The sequence below is a fragment of the Dysidea avara genome, chromosome 7 (genome assembly GCF_963678975.1).
Source record: "Dysidea avara chromosome 7, odDysAvar1.4, whole genome shotgun sequence".
In the NCBI taxonomy this organism is placed as follows: Eukaryota; Metazoa; Porifera; class Demospongiae; order Dictyoceratida; family Dysideidae; genus Dysidea; species Dysidea avara.
Genome location: NC_089278.1, coordinates 33,591,621 through 33,607,775, shown reverse-complemented (window position 1 = coordinate 33,607,775; position 16,155 = coordinate 33,591,621). Strand labels below are relative to the sequence as shown.

At 38.5% G+C, this 16,155-nt stretch overlaps 1 protein-coding gene across 1 annotated transcript in view; it reads left to right on the top strand.

Moving 5' to 3' along the window:
• Positions 1 to 1,225: 1,225 nt before the first annotated feature.
• Positions 1,226 to 16,155, top strand: part of LOC136261190 (neurotrypsin-like) — a gene marked incomplete at its 3' end in the record, with an annotated part of 86,965 nt that continues 72,035 nt past the window's right edge. Inside the window, exon 1 of the mRNA XM_066055166.1 lies at positions 1,226 to 1,423. The remainder of the gene's footprint in view (positions 1,424 to 16,155) is intronic.

Below are 16,155 nucleotides of genomic sequence, written 5' to 3'. Positions count from 1 at the left end.
GCCCCCAGACCCCCCTAGATAGAGCATGCTCCGTATGCTGAGTGTGCTTTGCACACCTTAGCTAGTTGTATTAATCAGTTGTCAATTTCTTAGCCAACCAACCATTATGTTAGTACCCCCCCTCCCGAAATCCTAGATCCACCCCTGCATAGGGAGTACTATGACACTTTTCAAAGGAGCTTATATAATTTAAACAGCAGTTAGAACATGCACCCCTAAAGGTCCAGTGTCTAGGATACTCCCTATTTTTAACAGTGCAGGTGGTTTAAACAATTCAAGCGTTTAGCTAGAAAATTACTCTTCCAATAAAACTGGTCAAGAAGCAAAAGAAGAAACCTAAAAGCTCTGCACTGTACCCAGTTCACCATTATCTCTCTCACTATCAGTTGTATACCCATGGTCATACCACAAGTTTGCTCTTGTGGCATAACTACACCACTTATCACTTAAATTTATTTCAACTTGAATAATTAGTCACTTAGAGGTTGTGGATTTTCTTTGAATGCAATATTGGATCAGTAGGGAGCTGCGCACAAGCAGTTTGTACTAAACAAATATAAATTCCTGGCTATTTTTCAAACACCACTTATCCCACTCCTGCCACCACCTTCTCCATTTTGCGATCCCTTTTACTAGAACAAACTAAATTCAGCTACTACTCCAGACCTATCTGTGATTGGAACAGCCTACCCATGCATTGACACTATAGAATCTCAATCTCTAAAAGTGTAAAATCACGTATTTAACGTGATTTGTTGCACCCTCCCTTTTAATCATAATCATAAGGCCAATGAAACTTGATTACCAGTTTCTCGCTCAGATTTTTAAAAATTTGATGAGGGCGAGCGGTTATTATTCATTATTCATTATTTTTCCAAAAGCACAACACACATCCAAACATGAAGATTTCTGCCAAAAAACAGTGAGATCTACACTGATTATTCTTGCATTAAATAGCTAAAGTACGTTACTAATCTATAACAAGTGATTTTTCCATTAGAGTATAGCTGATTGCTCTATTAGAGTAAAAGTGACTGTTCTATTAGAGTATTTCGATCTGAAATACCAATAATGAAATTCCATGCGGGTGTATCAAAAGCATGCGGGCGATGACGCGAAACTGCTAATCAAGTTTCATTGGCCTAATCACGTGATAGGTGTGTCAACGCTGCTGCATGGGTACAAGTTGACTGAGTACTTCCGGCAGAGACGCTGTTGGTTTGTATTTCGCCGATGACAGTCTGTTGTGTTTTTTAGAGTCCTGTAAACTCGTTTGTTACACTAAATCTACTCGACTAAATCTGGCTGAGAGAAATCATTGTTGAATTTCTGTAGTAGTACAGCTGCAAGCGGCCTCGTGAGGATTTGCCTGGAGAGTTTGCCGACCGGCACCACCAAGCTTGAAGTGCTCTGCTAGCTACGAGTGAGTGCGAATAACATAATAGATTATAGATATAAATAGTTGCTACATCATGCATGGTGATCATGATGACAAATAGGGTTTACTGTGAACCTCGCTGTGAACTGCCTGTGCCTTGTAAACTGACACTGATAAGCCACTAGCTGGCTGGCTCTCGGCTGCCACACTTCTACCAAATAAACCTTGGTTATATTGGTGTGTATCTCGGTATATTTATGAGATCTCCTAGTAGCTATCAGTAAATTTATATCAGTACATAGTCGGCGTAGCCGTTTAGTATGCTCGTTTATTCGACAGACATGACGTTTTGCAATGCTAGGAGGTTAGTAGATCGCTATAAGCTGCAGCAAATGTGACCTTAACAAAACCAGCAGAATTTGAAACCATAATTTATAGTATTTGATTGGTCGTAGCTATAAAGCTATAGTGCAAATGCCAGGTCAAGTTAAATGTATAGCTGCTAGGCGAGTTAACGACTAATTCTGGATAATTAGAGTGCATCCTATCCCCATGCCTTTACGAACTTGTACAATTAGAGCTGTGAATAAACAGACTAAGCTAAGACATGCTGATAAATTAGAAAATGCTTGTGAAATTAGCGTGTTACTGGGAATTATCTATGTGCATGCAGGCTTTGAGACTGTAGTGGGGAGGGATAACAAAGCTCTATATTTACAGTTATGTAATATAAAAGCTGGAATCTAATGAATAGGCTATGTATAAAGGTTATAGCTAACAGCTGGAATCTAATGAATTGGCTATGTATAAAGGTTATAGCTAACAAATTGTCTTTTCCTTATTTTGTTCTGTATACTACTTGCATGAACTCTTTATAGAAGTTGTACCTGTAATCAATGTCGATAATATTGCTTGCTTATGTGAATCTTGCCTGCAGGACCATTTCCACATTATTGCAAATTAAATATAGTTACATATAATTGGCTAAGAATCCTTATAACTGATCAATTAACCTGGATACCCCCTGCAGACAAGTGTAAACACTGTAACATAATCTCAAAGTATGTGTTACATCATTGTAAACAAGGAAAATAGTGGCTCACCTTTGCAGGGGTTAGATATAAACAGTGGATCCAGCAGAGGTCCAACTCCTTATGCATTCTTTGCTTGTACTAGATACCTCTAAGTTGCAATGCCTAGTCCCACATGGCCAGACCACTTTTTCTCCATCATAGTGCCTACGTATGTCAATTAGAAATTTATTCTGAAAATGTGTCATGTGTTGCATGAAGATGAATGACCTGTTTGAATTAATTCATTCAAGCTAGGTGCTTATAACGTGCCATGATGGAGAAAGTGTGGACTGGCTATACTATATAGACTTGACACTGACTCGGAGATATGTTTGTGTTAAGTATATAAAATTCCAGTTTTGGTCCTCATGGCTCCCCAGGTCCTTGGTCCCTGGATCCACTGGGTTTAGTATTGATGATACTAAAATGGTAGTGTTACTCAGCTCTGTTGATAACATTGGTATATGTGACCAGTCGGCTGTTTTTGCACATTCCTCGAGTTCCATTTTATTGCATCTCTGTAATCTATAGTAACAAAAGAGTGGACAACCAAAGTTTCAGCCTTTTGTAATGAATGGTTTTGAAAGTTATAGTATATGACAGTTGGAACAGTGATAAACTCAATTTGTACAGCAACAATACTGGAAATAGATTATACAGGTGCTTAGATAATTGATCATAACTTACGACTGAAACAAGCTATGAAGATAGGAGTTGGTTGAATCTGTGCAACATGTACTGGCAAATCAATCAAGGTATAGTGCTTTCCCTGTACTCCTCCGTGTTGACAAAGAAGAAGGCCATTCCAGCTAAGAAATGACAATGGTGAACTTTGCTTTTACCGCATCGTAAATAACAGGTATAGGCGACCTCCCTTGTTTCACAGCTTTTGCGTCTATGATACCTAATTGAAATTTAAAATTCCTAGTTTATCCTTCTACTTGCACATACATATGTGCAATTGTTATAAAACACCATAATTATTAGTTAGTGAAGATAAGTGATGATATGTGAAGGTCTTAACCTTCTACTGGTAAGTTAGTTTATGGTATGGTTACCTCTAGGAAGTAATCAGATATCTTCCAACATTGAAGATTGTATGTGAACACTGTACAACTGTTGTGATGTGCAGAGTCTGCAGACTTAATTTTATTCAGCTACAAATATATAAAAATGTTAGAAAAGTACATCCAGCTGTCAGGAGAAAAATAAGGAAATGTGATACCTGACAATTATTAACAAACCTTTGAATGAAAACCCATGCTTACGACATCACAATCATGCAGTTTGGTAGCACTGTATAGTAAGGATCATGAAAGTTTGCCAAAAAATATTGACCAGAAACCAGCCTCACAATACCTTCATGAAGCCTTGGTAGGCATGCCTCAATAAAAAGTAAGGTAACAAGGCTTGATTTTTTCACCATTAGACAATGCTTTTACCACAGTGCATACTGTCGGATGCGCAGAGTGTTCATGTAGTTCAGATTTAGATAACAGCAGAATAAAAATAAATTATTGTGCACACATTTATATAGCTAGTTGTCATACAATGAGCCTTATTTGAAATTACATTACAGACATAAAAATGGCCACTGTAGTGTGGGGATGTTCGTAAAATTTGTACGGGCAACTATGGGGAGAAAAATTATGAATGGCAATATCTCAGCTAAGACAGAAGATATCAAGCTAAATAATAGAAATCTAGCATTGTTTTGAAAATCAACCAAAAATTGCTTTTATGTACTTATTGCAATGTCTCATAGTCATACCTGCTAGTTGTAGTTTAATATCTTCCTTCTTTGCTGAGACATTACCGTTCAAAATTTTTCTTCCCATAGTTGCCCATACAAATTTGTCCCCACACTACAGTGGCTATTTTTATGTCTGTGACATAATTTCAGATAAGGTTCATTACATAATACCTTATGACGCACAATGTTACAACTATGCACGTGTGCATGCTTAAGTACATACTACTACATCTCCCATTCTCAGTCAGTTTCTTTAATCAATCGTCTAGGTGGTTCATGTCCTTCTGTACTATTTGTCTCTGGTGTAGTTTCAGTCTCTGTGGAAGGTACATCTTGGTAGTTTCTGTATTGGTTTGTTGAATCAGATGTCTTCTTTTTCATTGCAAAGTTCCAGTATCAGTTTCAATCTGGCAAGATCTTGGTACATTAGCTGTTCTAGTCACTTGTCCATGTGTTCCACCAGATAACCAAACATCATCTCCTTTCTTTAAAGGACTTAGACTTTGAGTTCTGTGTCATCGGCCTAAGTTAGATTTCTGTCTCTCTTTGATTGTTTTCTTCTTCTTTTGTAACTTCTGATTGTTAGGTAACTTAGGTTTGAACTGACTGTTAATGGTTGGGACTGTAGTATGGATTTTTCGTCCCATTAGTAGCTTTGCAGGACTGTAGCCATCTCAAGTGGAGTGGTTTGGTAAGCTAGTAGTCCAAGGGAAAGATCATAACACTTGGTCAAAATGTTCTTAACAGTTCTGGCAGCTCTTTCTGCTTCTCCATTACTTTGTGGATATCTTGGACTGCTGGTCTTATGTGTAAAGCCATAGAATTTAGAAAATGATTAGTTGAAAACTATGGCCCATTGTCTGTAAAATATTCAGCAGGAATTCCATGTCTGGCAAAGATTGACTTAAGGTGGCGGATAATGTCATTTGCAGAGGTACTCATCAATTTGGCAATTTTGATGTATCTGGAATAATAGTCTATGACAAGTAGGTAACTGGTCGAACAAACCTGCTCCCACCTTCTGCCAAGGATGTTGAGGTAGCTTTGTAGCAAGTAGAGGCTCAGCTGGCTGAAATCTGTGCTGGGCACATGTTGGGCAGTTTGTTACATATTCATCAAGCCTCTGGTTAATGCCTGGCCACCACACTGAGGTTCTCGCTCTTTGTCTACACTTTGTAATGCCTTGATGACCTGTGTGAATACTGTCAAAGTATGTTAGGCTGTAAGGAAAGTGGTATAACTAGTCTATGACCTTTTAACAACAAACCATTGTGTATTGACAACTCACTAGATACTGCAGCATACTTTTTCATTAGTCCTTTCACATGTTGGGCCAGCCTTCTCTGCAGTAGTGCATCACAGCCTTGCAAGTATCATCACTTTCTTGAGCTTGCTTTACTTCATTTAACCTCTTATCATCAGAAGCATGTAGATAGTTCATGATCATGTTTACATAGAGGTCAGTATCTTGAAAAAGTGTTTCGTCATTGTTTGTGATTGTTCTTAAGGGGGCTCGTGATAGTGTTGAGCAATTTACCAGCAACATGAGAAATACTATTACCGAAATGCATCAGTTTCATTCGAAATCATTGTACACGAAGAGGTAACTCATCTACACTCTTGTGGTTGAGCAAGGGGACGACTAATGGTTTGTGATCTGTCGGAAGTTCATTCCAGTGAGGTAGTTGCTCAATCTCTCGCATGCCCAGGTTACTTCTAATGCTTCCTTTTCAATTTGAGCATACCTCTGTTCTGCTGGGGTTAAAGCACTGGGTAAGCAACTGGTTGATACTCACTTGTTTGTTGTTTCTGGGTAAGAACTGCCCCAAGTCCATATGAAGAGGCATCTACTGACACTGTAGTTGCAAGTTGAGGATTGTATAGGACAAGTAGAGGAGCTGAGCTTATGTCTTGTTTGATCAACTTGAAGGAATGTTGCTGTTGTTCTCCCCAATACCAGTCATTCTTGTTACTCAGTAGCTCATGATTTGGCTTAGCCTTGTTTGCCAGCTGCGGACAGAATTTTCTAAGTTTATTCACCGTATCCATGAAATGTCTCGCCTCTGAAATGTTTGTGGGAACTGGCATCTCTCTGATTGCTTTTACTTTTGTGGGGTCTGGTTTAATGCCATCTTTGTTTACTATTTGGCCTAAGAATTTTATTGATGGCTGTGAGGATTGGCATTTTTCAACATTCAAGGTGACATTGGCTTCTCTGAGTTTATTCAACACTTTCTCAAGTCACTGTTTGGTGTTCTTTATTATTCGTGCCAAAAATTAGTATGTCATCCATAAGGCATACAACCCCTTCTTCACCTGAGAGTATGGCTGACATTTTCTTCTGAAAGTACTCAGGGGCTGAGGTTAATTCCAAATGGTGAGTGGTTGAAACAATATCTGCCAAAGGCCATAATGAATGTGGTCAGTAGTGAGGAGCTCTTATCTAGTTTTGTTTGCCAGAATCCTGAATTGGCATCAAGCTTGGAAAATAGGTTTGCATCACCCAGTTGAGTCATCTACAGAAGGTAACATGTGGCATTCACGACAAACAGCTTTGTTAAAGCTACACTAATTCTTACAGTCCCATTTGGTTTGGGAACAACAACCATACCTGAGCACCATTCAGTAGGTCTTTGAACTTTTCTAATCAACCCAGTCGCTCCATACGTTGCAGCTTAGTTTTCATTTTAAGTTGTAAAGGAATTGCTTTCCTCCTTGGTGTACTGAGAACAAATGGGTTTGGGTCAGGTTTCAATTTGATATGATTTACGCCTTCAATTGTGCCAAGGTCTGAATATAGTTGTGGAAATTTCTCAATAACACTTCGATTGTGTGAACTGGTGTCAATTGTTTGTATCCAGGCTACTAGTCCAAGAGCTTGGATTGCTGGATGACCCACTAGTGGTTTCTGTAGCCCTTCTATGATGTATACTGTTTCTATAGTCTCTAGTTCTTCTCTTGCAATATTTGCAGTGACAAATGTTCGAACTTTCAGTAACTGTTTACTAGCTATAGGACCCTTAAGGATTTTGCTTGTCTGCTGTAGTGGCCCATCTCGTATTTCATTATACTTGGTTTCTGGGATAGCTGTAACATTGTCTCCAGAGTCTATTTTAAATTCTAGATGATTGTTGTTGAATGAGAGCTGAATAGTCCGTGGCTCTGATTGATCTGTGTCACAGATTGCTCCCAGGAAAGTGTCTTCCTCATCCCCCATTTTGACTTTGAACATTATTTTGAATTTACTTCTGCAGATTGTTTGAAAATGACCTATTTTGTGGCTCTCTTGCATGTGACTTCTTTCGCAGGACACTATTGTCTGGAATGTGGAGGAGATTTACCACATCTGGTGCATGACTTACTATAGAGTCTAAGTGTCTCTTGTTGTGGTAGAATTGTTTATTTCTGGGTGCAGTACCCCCTCTGCTAATGGTTGCAATTGAATTAGTGGCATCTGATGGGCTGTGTAGGGTAGACTACTGCTGTTTGACAGCTTCGCTAGTGACGAAAGTTAAGTCTGGATCTATCTGCAGTCTTTTGGATAACTTTCAATCTTGAATTCCCGCTACTATTCTATCACGAATCAGTTGGTTGTGGAGAGCTCCATAATTGCAAAAGTTGGCTAAACTACGATGTACGTAAGTTGGTTATGAAACTGTCAACTGGTTTGTCAGGCTGCTGTATTCTTTGACTGAATTTAGCTCTTTCATAGATAACGTTTCTTTTCATTACAAAGTAAGCTTTGAACTTTTCTTTTACAGTTTCGTACTTCTTGGAGTCTTCGTCTGATAAATGAAAAGATGTCTGCTTCATTTCCCATCGCATAAACTAAAGGCTTGGCTTTCTTCGCCTTTACTAGTGAGGCCTGACACTTGATGAAACCTCTTGAAGCGACGGATCCATTCTTCTGGTGTGCAGAAAGTGAACTTTTCTGGTGGGGACCACTACAACACCGCCATAGCTGTAGCTTTACTATTAGCTTCTGACACCATGTTGGATGCGCACAGTGTTCACATAGTTCATATTTAGATAACAGCAGAATAAAAATAAATTATTGTGCATGCATTTATAAAGCTAGTTGTCATACTATACAATTACATAATACCTTATGACGTATCTACATGTTACATAATGTTGCAACTACGCACGTGTGTATGCATAAGTACATACTACTACACATACAGTGCATGCACCATAAACATACTCACTGGTAGCATAAAGTGTCAATTTGTGGTAATGCACTAATGGCTTTATGTTGCCTTTTACTTGAGAATAAAAACAAAAATCGTCCTTGATTTGTTGCACTATGCCTCTGACAGTTAAAGTTGTAGGCTAGCTTCACGCATCATTCTTCTTGTGTAAGGCTGTGTAATGGGCAGAACATATAATTGTGTTGCTTATTAGTAAGTACTATAGGGGTGCATGTCTGTCATGTATTTGTATAATTAACAATGAATTACAAAAAGAGTTAACAGCCAAAAATGAAATTTACAAAGTAGTAGGGATCGGTACAATAAAAGGTGCTTAAGGGATCATCACTTGAAATGCAAATTTCTATTTTACCATGCTGGTTTTATTGCTAACTAGTTGGGCCTGTTGCTGTACAAATCAGTACCAATTATAAATAGAATATAGATACTTGAATGGTAACAAAGTAACTCATACTTTATAGCTATATTTATTGACAGCAGTTATGTACATAGCTTGTGGATTGTAGTGTTGTGTATTGTAGTGTTGTGTATTGTGTATTGTACATGTTAAACATGTTATCTCAGCATCACTGTGATGATATATATGTATACATGATAGCTATCTACTGCTGGGTTATCTCTAAATGTCTCTTAACTATCCTTGGCATGGTGACAATAGTCTGAGTTGTGGTTTGTTTGGGGAATTTTAGATACATGTGTATGTATAGTTTTAATGTACACAAAATCATGAATAATATTAGTGATACCAAAAAATTGTAATATAATTGACCATGTTGTAGAAAACTTATTTATGGTCTGGTTGAAGCTGTGTGTTATAAGATTTATCAGTTTTGTAATAAATATTGTTACTAATCTAGTTACAGTAGAGCAAACAATCCACATCACAATCACTATTATTGTATGGTGATTGATGATATTACTAGCTATGCTGATTATTAGCGTTTTCTGGTAGCTATGACATATCATTGCATATGATTGCATATGGTACAAGAATGAAGGACGTTATACAATGTCTATCTGGTACAAAAAAAACATTATTAGGACTTCTAAGGTTGCTCTAAAGCAAAGCATGTGCAGGATTGGAAGGTGTTTTGAAGAATAAATATGATGGCTTCAACAAAGTGAATGTTTATTGATATTAAAATGCATTAGTATTGGAAGGCATATACGGTACCACCCGAATGCTAATCTACGCTTCAATTGAGTGCAAATCCTCATAATAATGATCCTTGCAAAATCCTTTATTCTCTTGGTATGTCTACAAAAGTAACTACTTTTAAACAGTAATGCCTTTAGATGATGCTGAGAAGTACAGTATATTACTCTTGTCACACATTGCTGATTTCGTAAGAAGTTTACAGACATTAGTGTTCATTGTTCATGGCCAGGCGTGTCCAATACATTTTCTAACATGTAACATCTATCTATCGTGTGTCTGTTTGATAATGGTATGTATAGAGCAACTCTTTGAATACACACACTGATGCTATGTTAAGCTCAATTCACAGAAATTTCATTGTGTCAATTTGGTCTAAACCAAACAATGTACTATGGAACCTGATGACTATGCAATACAAGGATTCCTGGGTTTCAAACTCAATTTGATAATCAAGACACACGGTAGTGTGTCGTGCGGCCTAAGAAGCTGGCGGTCAACACCCGTGAGTATATTGACAGGAAGAAAGAAAACACAATTTTTGCACCTCCGTAGCTCTGTGCTGCCTTGATTAAACAAGACGATTTTTTTCTGTGGACACTCCCTCCAACTCCAGCACTCCACATTCCAAATTTGAGCGAAATCGCTTCACGCGTTCCCAAGATATGCGACTTCAAAAATTGGCTTAGTTTCTTGGTTTTTTTTTCTTCTTATTTTTCTTCCTCTTTTCGCACACTTACAAAAACTGCTATAAAACGCGAACGCCATATCCGATTGCCTTCCAATTTGGCACACAGAAGGGGGGTATAAAGGCGCATCTGGGTACCAACATTGGCTGGACTACGATAAACAGGCAAAGAGTTATGAGCGATTATTCACGAAACGTAACACAAATATGTTGTCACACCTACAGGGTAAACCGCGTATGGGAAGAAGCTGAAAATCGGTGGGTAGATAGGTTAACTATTGAACCTCAAATCTTTTGTGGTTTGAAAGAAATCGAGCTTAAAACCAGGAAGATACAACAAAAAAACTAACAGTGTGTAACAATTATGCAATCGAGATTAGCTATTAAAAAACGACTGCTTGCCACGCCTACCAGATAACCGCTTGGGGTAATGCTTTGAGAATCATTGTACAGATGGAGTAATCATCTTAGAAAGGCTCTTTAATGGTGTAGAAGAATCATACTTAAAGCCACGGAGTTATAACACGAAATCCAACTTGGTGCAGCAAGTGCGAGATCGAGGTACTCTAATAGAGCAGTCATCCTAATAGAGCAGTCACCCTGAAGAGAATTCAAGAGATCAGCTACAAACAAGTAACCTATATAGAGATCAGCTACAAACAAGTCACCCTGTAGAGAGATCAGCTACAAACAATTCACCCTGTAGGGAGATCAGCTAGAAGAAGTTACCTTGTGGGGAGTTCATGCAACTATGGAAAGAGATAGTTCAGCTAGAACAAATCACCTTGCACAGTTCAGCTACAAAGAAACCACCATGTAGAGAGTTCAGCTACAAAAAAATCACCATGTAGAGAGATCAATAGAAGAAGTTACCTTGCAGAGAGTTCAGCTACAAAGAAACCATCATGTAGAGAGTTCAGCTACAAACAAATCTCCCTGTAGAGAGATCAGCTAGAAGAAGTTACCTTGTAGAGAGTTCAGCTACAAAGAAACTATCATGTAGAGAGTTCAGCTGCAAACAAATCACCTGTAGAGAGTTCAGCTACAAACAAATCTCCCTGTAGAGAGATCAGCTAGAAAAAGTTCCTTTTAGAGAGTTCAGCTTCAAACAAATCACCTTGTAGAAAAATCAGCTAGAAGAAGTTGCCTTGTAGAGAGTTCAGTTACAAAGAAACCACTATGTAGAGAATTCAGCTACAAACTAGTGACCTGTAGAGACATCAGCTAGAAGAAGTTACCTTGTAGAGAGTTCAGCTACAAAGAAACCATTCTGTAAAGAGCTCAGCTGCAAACAAATCACCTATACAGAATTCAGCTACAAACAAATCACCCTGTAGACAGATCATTTAGAAGAAGTTACCTTGTAGAGAGTTCAGCTACAAAGAAACCATTTTGTAAAGAGCTCAGCTGCAAACAAACCACCTGTACAGAATTCAGCTACAAACAAATCACCCTGTAGAGAGATCAGCTAGAAGAAGTTACCTTGCAGATAATTCATCTACAAACAAATGTCCCTGTAGAGAGATCAGCTAGAAGAAATTACCTTGCAGAAAAATCTCCTTTAAATAGTGACACTGGTCTATCCCAAAAAGCTGTATGTCTCCTACACAATGTTTGACCAGAACTCAGCTGCTGCTTATTCATCCTGGAATGCCACATTTCCACATTAAATTCAACAAACACTCTGTAACTGTTACCCTGTAGAGAGATCAGCTACAAACAATTCACCCTGTCGAGAGATCAGCTAGAAGAAGTTACCTTGTAGGGAGTTCATGTAACTATGGAAAGAGATAGTTCAGCTAGAAGAAATCACCTTGTAGAGTTCAGCTACAAAGAAACTACCATGTAGATAGTTCAGCTACAAACAAATCGCCCTGTAGAGAGATCAATAGAAGAAATTACCTAGTAGAGAGTTCAGCTACAAAGAAACCATCATGTAGAGAGTTCAGCTATAAACAAATCTTCCTGTAGAGAGATCAGCTAGAAGAAGTTTCCTTGTAGAGAGTTCAGCTACAAACAAATCACCCTCTAGAAACATCAGCTAGAAGAAGTCACCTTGTAGAGAGTTCAGCTACAAAGAAACTACCATGTAGAGAGTTCAGCTACAAACAAATCGCCCTGTAGAGAGATCAATAGAAGAAATTACCTTGTAGAGAGTTCAGCTACAAAGAAACCATTATGTAGAGAGTTCAGCTGCAAACAAATCACCTGTAGAGAGTTCAGCTACAAACAAATCTCCCTGTAGAGAGATTAGCTAGAAGAAGTTTCCTTGTAGAGAGTTCAGCTACAAACAAATCACCCTCTAGAAACATCAGCTAGAAGAAGTTACCTTGTAGAGAGTTCAGTTACAAAGAAACCATCATGTAGAGAGTTCAGCAACAAACTAGTGACCTTGTAGAGACATCAGCTAAAAGAAGTTACCTTATAGAGAGTTCAGCTACAGAGAAACCATCATGTAGAGAGTTCAGCTGCAAACAAATCACCTGTAGAGAGTTCAGCTAAAAACAAATCTCCGTATAGAGAGATCAGCTAGAAGAAGTTACCTTGCAGAGAGTTCAGCTACAAAGAAACCATCATGTAGAGAGTTCAGCTGCAAACGAATCACCTGTAGAGAGTTCAGCTACAAACTAATCTCCCGTAGAGAGATCAGTTAAGAAGAAATTACCTCGTAGAGAGTTCAGCTACAAAGAAACCATCATGTAGAGAGTTAAGCTGCAAACAAATCACCTGTAGAGAGTTCAGCTACAAGCAAAACTCCCTGTAGAGAGATCAGCTAGAAGAAATTACCTTGTAGAGAGTTCAGCTACAAAGAAACCATCATGTAGAGAGTTAAGCTGCAAACAAATCACCTGTAGAGAGTTCAGCTACAAGAAAACTCCCTGTAGAGAGATCAGCTAGAAGAAATTACCTTGTAGAGAGTTCAGCTGCAAAGAAACCACCATGTAGAGAGTTCAGCTGCAAAGAAATCACCTGTAGAGAGTTCAACTACAAACAAATCCCCCTGTAGAGAGATCAGCTATAGAAGAAGTTTCCTTGTAGAGAGTTCAGCTACAAACAAATCACCCTGTAGAAAGATCAGCTAGAAGAAGTCACCTTGTAGAGAGTTCAGTTACAAAGAAACCACCATGTAGAGAGTTCAGCTACACACTAGTGACCTTGTAGAGACATCAGTTACCTTGTAGAGAGTTCAGCTACAAAGAAACCATCATGTAGAGAGTTCAGCTGCAAACAAATCACCCTGTAGAGAGATCAGCTAGAAGAAATTGCCTTGTAGAGATTTCAGCTACAAAGAAACCACCATGTAGAAAGTTCAGCTGCAAAGAAATCACCCTGTAGAAAATTCAGCCACAAACAAATTGCCCTGTAGAAAGATCAGTTAGAAGAAGTTACCTTGTAGAGAGTTCAGCTACAAAGAAATCATTCTGTAAAGAGCTCAGCTGCAAACAAATCACCTGCACAGAATTCGGCTACAAACAAATCACCCTGTAGAGAGATCAGCTAGAAGAAGTTGCCTTGTAGATCGTTCAGCTACAAACAATTCATCCTGTAGAGAGAGCAACTAGAAGAAGTCACCTTGTAGAGTGTTCAGTTACAAAGAAACCACCATGGAGAGTTCTGTAATAAATAAATGTATTATTTAAATATAATTTGTACATTTACTGATAAAATCAGAAATATTTAAAGTACATCTACTTCATCTTTTCTTCTTCTTCCTGTGGTAAAGAAAAAAAGACAGGTTAAAAAAGTCCCAAAGCTGGCCATAAGCCGGCCATAGGCCGGCTTTGGGGTATACAAATACAAAAAGAAATGAAATCTAATCCAAAACAGCCAAGCAGTAAATAAACAGCGCAGCCCTCAAAAAGGCTATGGTGAAAAAGATGTGAAATCCAAGGTGGCGGCCAAGAAATGGCTGTGATGGCAGGTTAATGGTAAAAAATTTTAATAATGACACTTCAGGTGAATTTTGTGCCAAGACCAAGCGGCACAAAAATTCACCTGAATTGTCGTTATTAAAATTTTTACCATTAACCTACCATCACAGCCATTTCTTGGCCGCCACCTTGGATTTCACATCTTTTTTCACCATAGCCTTTTTGAGGGCCGCACACTTTTTTTACAGCTTGGCTGTTTTGGATTAGATATTATTATTGCTTTTGATCTTTGTTGGATTTCTAAATTGCACCATATGGTGGCATGGAATTATAACTAACCCATAGAATCAAGACACACGGTAGTGTGTCGTGCGGCCCAAGAAGCCGGCGTGCACTGAACACCCGTGAGTATATTGACAGGAAGAACGAAAACGCAATTTTCTCACCTCCGTAGCTCTGTGGTGCCTTGATGAAACAAGATGATTTTTGCTGTGGACACTCCCTCCAACTTCAGTACTCCACATTCCAAATTTGAGCAAATTATTTCAAGCGTTCCCGAGATATGCGACTTCAAACATTGGCTTAGTTTCTTCGTTTTTTCTTCCTCTTTTCGCACACTTACAAAAGCCGCTATAAAACGCGAACGCAATATCCGATTGCCTTCAAATTTGGCACTCAGAAGGGGGGTATAAAGGCGCATCTCTGTACCAACTTTTACTGGAATACGATAAACAGGCAAAGAGTTATTAGCGATTATTCACGAAAAGTAACAGCAATATGTTGTCACGCCTACAGGGTAAACCGCTTACGGGAAGAAGCTGAAAATCGGTGGGTGAATAGGTTAACTATTGAACCTCAAACCTTTTGTGGTTTGAAAGAAATCGAGTTAAAAACCAGGAAGATACAACGAAAAAACCAACAGTGTGTAACAATTACGCAATCGAGATTAAGGTTACGGGATACTGTAAACCCCACATGTACACTATCGATCATTTTTCATGATTAGGAGTTTGATTTTTCTTAATGCATTGTTATCAAATATTTATGCATTCTTAACTTCTCATAAATCGACATGGAATTCAAATGTTGTTATGGAAACATGAGTTGTCCCCATGCCAAACAGTGAAAACTGTGAACCAAAAATCAGACCAATGAAGAACCATGAGAACTTACTAACAATTCTAAGGTTTGAAGAACATCAGTTGTGAGGGACTGACAAGAGGATTTGTGAATAATGTGTATAGTTGCTGAAATATGACTACAATATGGCCTAAAGCAAGACACTGTGGTCACAAAATTAATTTTTAAATTGATATCACAAGCACTAGAAACATTATTTCTAACAAATGGCTCCGTCCGAGAAAATGTTAACAACTAGTTTGACAATCCTGATTTTTGGTTCAGGAAAATATCGCCATTAGTCAGCAAAACTACGCATGCGCTTACAGGTGCGCCAGTTGCAAAGTGTGTTGTATCTATGTTATCTTGTACTGTTACGTGTGTTTTCTTGTACCTTGTACCTGTCCAGTCAGCACGCTATTATCCTCCCAACAATTTAAGCCTGTTACCAGCTGATACAAAACACAACAACACCAAGGCTGCCTTAATTACGTAATAAAATTTTTGTTTGACAGTCGCTCACTAGCTCACTATCCCGTAACCTTAACTAATAAAAAAACTACTACTTCCCGCGCCCACCAGAAAAACCACTTGGGGTAATGTTTTGGAATTCGCTGTACAGATGAAGTAATCATCTTAGAAAGGATCTTCAATGGTGTAGAAGAATCAGACTTGAAGCCACGGAGTTATAACACGAAATCAAACTTGATGTAGCAAGTGCGAGATCGAGATACTCTAATAGAGCAGTCACCCTAATAGAGCAGTCACCCTGAAAAGAATTCAAAAGATCAGCTAGAAACTAGTAACCTGTATAGAGATAAGCTACAAACAATTCACCCTGTAGAGATATCAGCTAGAAGAAGTTTCCTTGTAGTAGGCATTCCAGCCCGATTTTTTGAATTTTG